The sequence below is a fragment of the Ornithorhynchus anatinus genome, chromosome 19 (assembly GCF_004115215.2).
Source record: "Ornithorhynchus anatinus isolate Pmale09 chromosome 19, mOrnAna1.pri.v4, whole genome shotgun sequence".
NCBI lineage: Eukaryota > Metazoa > Chordata > Mammalia > Monotremata > Ornithorhynchidae > Ornithorhynchus > Ornithorhynchus anatinus.
The window spans coordinates 1,031,715-1,038,345 of record NC_041746.1 but is presented as its reverse complement, the minus strand read 5'-3'; the positions used below and the strand labels follow the sequence as shown (position 1 = coordinate 1,038,345).

The 6,631-nt window shown below is 57.7% G+C and overlaps 1 long non-coding RNA gene across 1 annotated transcript; it reads right to left on the bottom strand.

Moving 5' to 3' along the window:
• Positions 1–1,115: 1,115 nt before the first annotated feature.
• On the bottom strand, positions 1,116–2,868 carry LOC114805756. Its single transcript, XR_003753779.2, has 2 exons — positions 2,605–2,868; positions 1,116–1,278 (listed from the first exon to the last, which is right to left on the bottom strand). It is a non-coding gene; the product is annotated as an uncharacterized LOC114805756 (long non-coding RNA).
• Positions 2,869–6,631: the final 3,763 nt, after the last annotated feature.

The following is a 6,631-nucleotide window of genomic DNA, read 5'->3' as shown; positions in this document are numbered from 1 at the left end:
CACTTCTCAGCCGGGTGACTTTGGGCAACTCACTTCACTTCTCCGGGCCTCAGTTCCCTCCTCTGTAAAATGAGCATGAAGACTGTGAGCCCCACGGGGGACAACCTGATGACCTTGTATCTCCCCCAGCGCTTAGAACACTGCTTGGCGCATAATAAGCGCTTAAATACTATCGTTACTATTATTATTTTTAAGAAAAGGGGGAGGAAAGCAGGGCAAGGGGAGAGGAGAACAGGGGGAGAAGGAGAAAAAGAGGACAACAGGGGAAAGGGAAGGCCAGGGAAGCAGGGAGGGGTGAGAGGAGCGAGGGAGGGGAAGTCGAAGCCCCCGGCCAAAGAGCTACATCGATGAAGCTGTTTTTCTCCGGGTGAAAGCAGCGTTTATCAGTGATTTCATCCAGCATGTGAGCCGTGTCTTCCTGCCAGTTTCCAAGAATTCCAGCGGCCCTCTTACATCATCGGTAAATATAGCCCGGCCGAGCTCGGCCCGGCCCCCCAGCCCTGTTCGGGGGGGAGGGGGCCGCTCGGTGACCCGCCGTCCACCCCGGGAACCGCTGCCTCAGAGTCGGGGGGCTCCACCCGGGGTGGGTCGCCTCAGGGCCAGGCTGGTACAAGAGAACAGATTGGTAATAATCACGGTAACTGTTAAGCGCTCACTGTGTGCCAGGCACTCTGTACCAAGCGCTTGTATCCCAGTGGATACGAGCAGATCGGGTTGGACACGGTCCCTGTCCCACGTGGGGCTCACAGTCTTAATCCCCCTTTTCCAGATGAGGGAACCGAGGCACAGAGCCGGGAAGGGACCGGGCCCGGGCCACACAGCCGACAAGCGGCGGAGCCGGGATTAGGACCCCCGACCTTCCGACCCCCAGGCCCGGGCTCTGTCCACAAGGTCGTGCTTGGTAGTCACGTTCCCTGCCCGATTGATCAATCGGGCCTAATTATTGAGGGCTCACTGGCTTTTGGGAGTTGGTCGACCCAATCCCTGCCTTCTGGGAGTTTACAATCTAAGTGGAGGATGAACTAGAGGGAAGCGTCACGGCTTTTCCCGGACTAAGCCCCCCCTTTTCCTCTGCTCCCCCTCCCCGCCCCCTACCAGTTCTGTGTATATATGTAAATAGTTATTATTCTATTTATTTTATTAATGACGTGACTATACGGTGGAAGAGAGCTTAGCGGACGGAGCCCGGGCTTAGGAGTCAGAGGACGTGGGTTCTAATCCTGGCTCTGCCGCTTGTCCGCCGGGTGACTTCACTTCTCTGTGTCTCAGTCTCCGCATCTGGAAAACGGGGATGAAGACTGTGCGCCCCACGTGGGACAACCTGATTACGTTGTTTCTACCCCAGCGCTTAGAACAGTGCGTGGCCCATAGTAAGCGCTTAAATACCATCATAATTCTATCTGTATTGATGCCACTGATGCCTGTTGACTTGTTTTGCCGTCTCCCCCTTCTAGACCCGGGAGCCTGTTGTGGGCAGGGATCGTCTCTATTTGTCGCCGAGTTGTCCGTTCCAAGCGCTTAGTACGGTGCTGCGCACGCAGTAAGCGCTCCATAAATACGATTGAATGAATGAATGAGAGGAAGGGAAAGGCGGCCAGCCGAAGAATTCCCCCTCAGCCAAACCCGGAGGAAAAGCAGGCAGGATTTCTGGCTGTCTTCACCGGGGCCGCCAAGCTCCCCGGCTGGCCGGCCCGTAGAAGCCGGCCCCCAGTTCCGTTGGCTGGGGTGGGGGTGGCCGGTCCGGGCCGCTGCGTTTCCCGGAAAATTCGGGGAGCAAGGGTTTGTGCGTCTCCCAAGCTGAGTGCCCTGGGAGAAGCAGCGTGGCTCAGGGGAAAGAGCCCGGGCTTGGGAGTCAGAGGTCGCGGGTTCGAATCCAGGCTCTGCCGCTTGTCAGCTGGGTGACTGTCACTTCACTGGGCCTCAGTGACCTCATCTGTCAAATGGGGATTAACTGTGAGCCTCACGTGGGACGATCTGATGACCCTGTATCTCCCCCAGCGCTTAAACGGTGCTCTGCACATAGTAAGCGCTTAACAAATACCAACGTTATCGTTATTATTGTTATCCCCCGGACCGGCTAGCTGCGGAAACCGGCCGAGCTCCGGGAGCCCTCAGAGACAAAAAGCGAAACAAGATGACCCCCTCCGTCCACTGCCAACCACATCATCTGCCCCATCGGGTCACACCCCGGAATCATCTCCCCGAAAACGTCAGCCCCCCCCGGGCCCCGAACCATTCCCTCCAAATGCGAGCCCTCCCAGTCGTCTCCCCCGTAACGTGACCTCTGATGTCTCCCCTAGCGCGTGACCCTCCCAGATCGCTTCCCACGGAATGTGCCCCCCTCATAATCGAGAAGGAACCGAGCCCGCCGTTGCCGGCGTGGGTCTCCTCTCTGCGCGGTCCTGCCAGGGGGGACCCCAACCCGGCCGTAGGCCCGACGCCCCGCGACGTGGGAACGGGACCAACGGACGGGCCTGGGGTGACCGCCCCCGTCCCCACGGCCACCACCACCACCAGCACCTCCCTCCAGCGGGCCGGAGGAGCCCGGGGAGGCCGGGCCCGGAGGGGCAGGGCGGTTGTGGCCACGGCCCCTGCTCTCTTCACCTTCCGCTCCCTCCACCGCCGCGCCCGATTCTGGCTTCCAGCGCGGCGGGCTTCCTCCCGGCTCCTCGTTCCTCCCGTCCTCGTCCTGGGCCCGGGCGGGCCGGGCTGCTGAAGCGGCATCGGCGTTATTCACACGGCTACGCACGGCCAGTCCGTGAGCCCGCTGCAGGCCTCAAGGACAGCTGAACGTTTCCAGTTCCCAGGAGAGCAGTTGACCAGAAAACCCTCTTTTTTTTCCTGGAAATGGTATTTTTCCAGGCCCAGAGGGTGGAGGCTTTTTCAGCATCTCCCTCCCCCTTCCTCCTCACTCCCCTTTCCCCCCCCCCCCCCACCAGGCTGACCTACCGTCCCCAGAGCCAGTCTCTCCCTCGGGAGCGGCAGCGGAGTCTCCAGAGAGGAGGGTGTTGCTTAGCGTTGCCTCGGACACCTGCGGGTCACGGCCCCGAGGGATCCGGCCCGGTGGCCGTCGCCATGGCGACCGGCAAGGGCCACCTCCTTCCGTGGCCAGCAACCGGCATCTCCTCCGGGAGTGGGATGGTGGCGACTCTCAGGGCGGAAGGGGCTCGGGTCAGGGTGAAAGGAGACCCCAGTTCCGCCCCTTGCTTGCCGTGTGACCGGGGGCAGGTCCCTTAGCCTCTCCGGGCCTCAGTTTCCCCATCTGTAAAGTAGGGACCCGATCCCCACTTCCTGGACCGTGGGCCCTTTGTAGGGAAGGGACCGTGTCCAACCTGAATAGCCCATATCTATTCATATTTGCATATTCATCTGTAAAATGGGGATGAAGACCGTGAGCCCCACGTGGGACAACCTGATCCCCCTGGGTCTACCCCAGCGCTTAGAACGGTGCTCTGCACATAGTAAGCGCTTAACAGATACCAACATTATTATATCTGCCCCAGTGCCTAGGAAGCAGCACGGCCGAGCGGACAGAGCCCGGGCCTGGGAGTCAGAAGGACCTGGGTTCTACTCCCGGCTGCCACTTGTCTGCCGGGTGACCTCGGGCCAGTCACTCCACGTCTCTGTGACCTCCTCTGGAAAATGGGGATGAAGACTGTGAGCCCCGCGGGGGACAGGGCCCGTGTCCAACCCGATGACCTCCCATCTCCCCCAGCGCTTAGAACGGCGCCCGACCCACAGTAAGCGCTTAACAAACACCGTCGTTATTGTCATTATTAGCACGGGGCTCGGGACCGAGGAGACGCTCGATCGACGTCACGGAAAAGTCGAGAGTGTCCCCGGGACCGGGTCCCCGGTCGGTGGCCATCGCCGGCTCCTTCCCTCCCCTCTCCCAGGGGGACACGGACGTTTGTTCCAGCGGACTCTCCCAAGGGCTCAGTACAGTGCTCTGCACAGAGTCAGCACTCAATAAATATCACTGACTGAAAGAGCACAGGGCCGGGAGTCAGGAGACCGGGGCCCGTCTACCCCAGTGCTTAGGACAGTGCTTGGCACATAGCGCTTAACAAATTCCAACATTATTATTATTACCAGCTTGCCTGATGTGGGTGACTTTGGGCGAGTCACTTAACCTCCCTGGGCCTCGGTGTCTTCCTCTCTGAAATGGGGATTAAATACCCCTTTTCCCCACCCGCCGCTTAGGCGGTGAGAGCCTTGTGTCGGGCCTAGGGTCCAATCTGGTCGGCCCAGTGCTCTGCACAAGGTCAGTGCTTACTAAGTACTATTAGGGCTGTTATCCCGTCTCTCCCCTCGGTACTCAGCACAGCGTTCGGTCCAGAGAAAGAGCGCGGGAAGTAATAAACGATGGAGGAGGAAGGCGAGCCCACTCGACAGCAGGTCGTGTGTGATATGAGCTGGGAGTCACACTCTCATGGCACTATTTGCGTCCCGGGCTCCTCACACACCCCTGTGTGCCTGTGCATATGTGTTTGCAGTAATAATAGTGTTGGTATTTGTTAAGCGCTTACTGCGTGCAGAGCACTAAGCGCTGGGGTAATAATAATAATAATAACATTGGTATTTGTTAAGCGCTTACTAGGTGCCGAGCACTGTTCTAAGCGCTGGGGTAGACATAGGGGAATCAGGTTGTCCCGCGTGGGGCTCACAGTTAATCCCCATTTTACAGATGAGGTAACTGAGGCACAGAGAAGTGAAGTGACTCGCCCACGGTCACCCAGCTGACCAGTGGCAGAGCCGGGAGTCGAACCCGTGACCTCTGACCCCGAAGCCCAGGCTCTTTGCCACTGAGCCGCGCTGCTTCCCATATGAGAACAGTACATAGGAGAGGTGAGAAGGCGACGGAGGGAAAGGGAAAAGAGAGAAGCCTCGGATCTCTTGGAAACAGGGAAGATCAGACCCTTCCTTGTGCAAATTCTAGACTTCTCCTCGGGCGCTTTAAAACAAAGGATCCTTCCGCGCCCGAGTGTCGGGCTGCAGAACCGACGATATGTATTTTTCACGAGCCGGGAACGGAAGACATGCGAAACTCTATTTCCAAACGGGCCCCGTCTTTATCCGGCAGAGAAAACGCACGGCAGATTGACGGAGGTCGAGGGCAGAAGCCACGGCTGCGGCACCCGACCGCCGCCCCATCCTTCTCGGCCGAGCCCGGGCCGGGTTTCAGACGCCTCCTTCGTCCTCGGCGCCCGCTCCTCGTTCCTGGCACCGGTGGGAAAACTCCTAGCTCCGCATGCCGTTTATTCAATAGTATTTACTGAGCGCTTACTGTGTGCAGAGCACTGTGCTAAGCGCTTGGAACGAACGAGTCGGCAACAGAGAGGGACGGTCCCTGCCGTTTGACGGGCGCACGGTCTGATCGGGGGAGACGGGCAGACGAGAACGATGGCGATAGACAGAGTCGAGGGGAAGACCGTCTCGTAAAAACAATGGCGACTAAACAGAATGGAGGCGACGTACATTTCATTAACAAAATAAAGAGGGTAATGAAATTATATACAGTTGAGCAGACGATACTGCATTTAGTGCAGCAGCGGGAAGCAGCGTGGCTCAGTGGAAAGAGCCCGGGCTTTGGAGTCAGAGGTCATGAGTTCGAATCCCGGCTCGGCCACTTGTCAGCTGTGTGACTGTGGGCAAGTCACTTCACTTCTCTGTGCCTCAGTTACCTCATCTGCAAAATGGGGATGAAGACTGTGAGCCCCACGTGGGACAACCTGATTCCCCTGGGTCTACCCCAGCGCTTAGAACGGTGCTCTGCACATAGTAAGCGCTCAACAAATACCAACATTATTATTATTTTAGTGCAGTATCAGTCCATCAGTGGTGTTTACTGAGCTCTTAGGGTGGGCAGAGCACCGGAATCAGCGCCTGGGAGAGGCCACCCTACCAGAGATGGCAGAACCGTTCCCTGCCCGCTACGAGCTTTCGGTCTAGAGGACCGTCTCCGGTCGCCGGGCCGGGAGGACACCTCGGGCGGGGGTTTGGTGGCGGGAGAGTTAAGGGCAGGGCAGCGGGTGAGGTGATAATAATAATGATATTGGTATTTGTTGACTCCTGGGCTTCGGAGTCAGAGGTCTTGAGTTCGACTCCCGGCTCTGCCACTCGTCAGCCGTGTGACTGCGGGCGAGTCACTTCACTTCTCTGGGCCTCAGTTACCTCATCTGTAAAATGGGGATTAAGACTGTGAGCCCCATGTGGGACGACTTGATTCCCCTGTATTCATTCATTCATTCAATAGTATTTATCGAGCGCCTACTATGTGCAGAGCACTGGACTGAGCGCTTGGGATGAACAAGTCGGCAACGGATAGAGACGGTCCCTGCCGTTTGACGGGCTTACGGTCTGATCGGGGGAGACGGACGGACGAGAACGATGGCACTAAACAGCGTCGAGGGGAAGAACGTCTCGTAAAAACCGATGGCGACTAAATAGAATCGAGGCGATGTACAATTCATTAACAAAATAAATAGGGTGACGAAAATATATACAGTTGAGCGGACGAGTACGGTGCTGTGGGGATGGGAAGGGAACCCTGTATCTCCCCCAGCGCTTAGAACAGTGCTCGGCACATAGTAAACGCTTAACAAATACCAACATTATTATTATTATTATT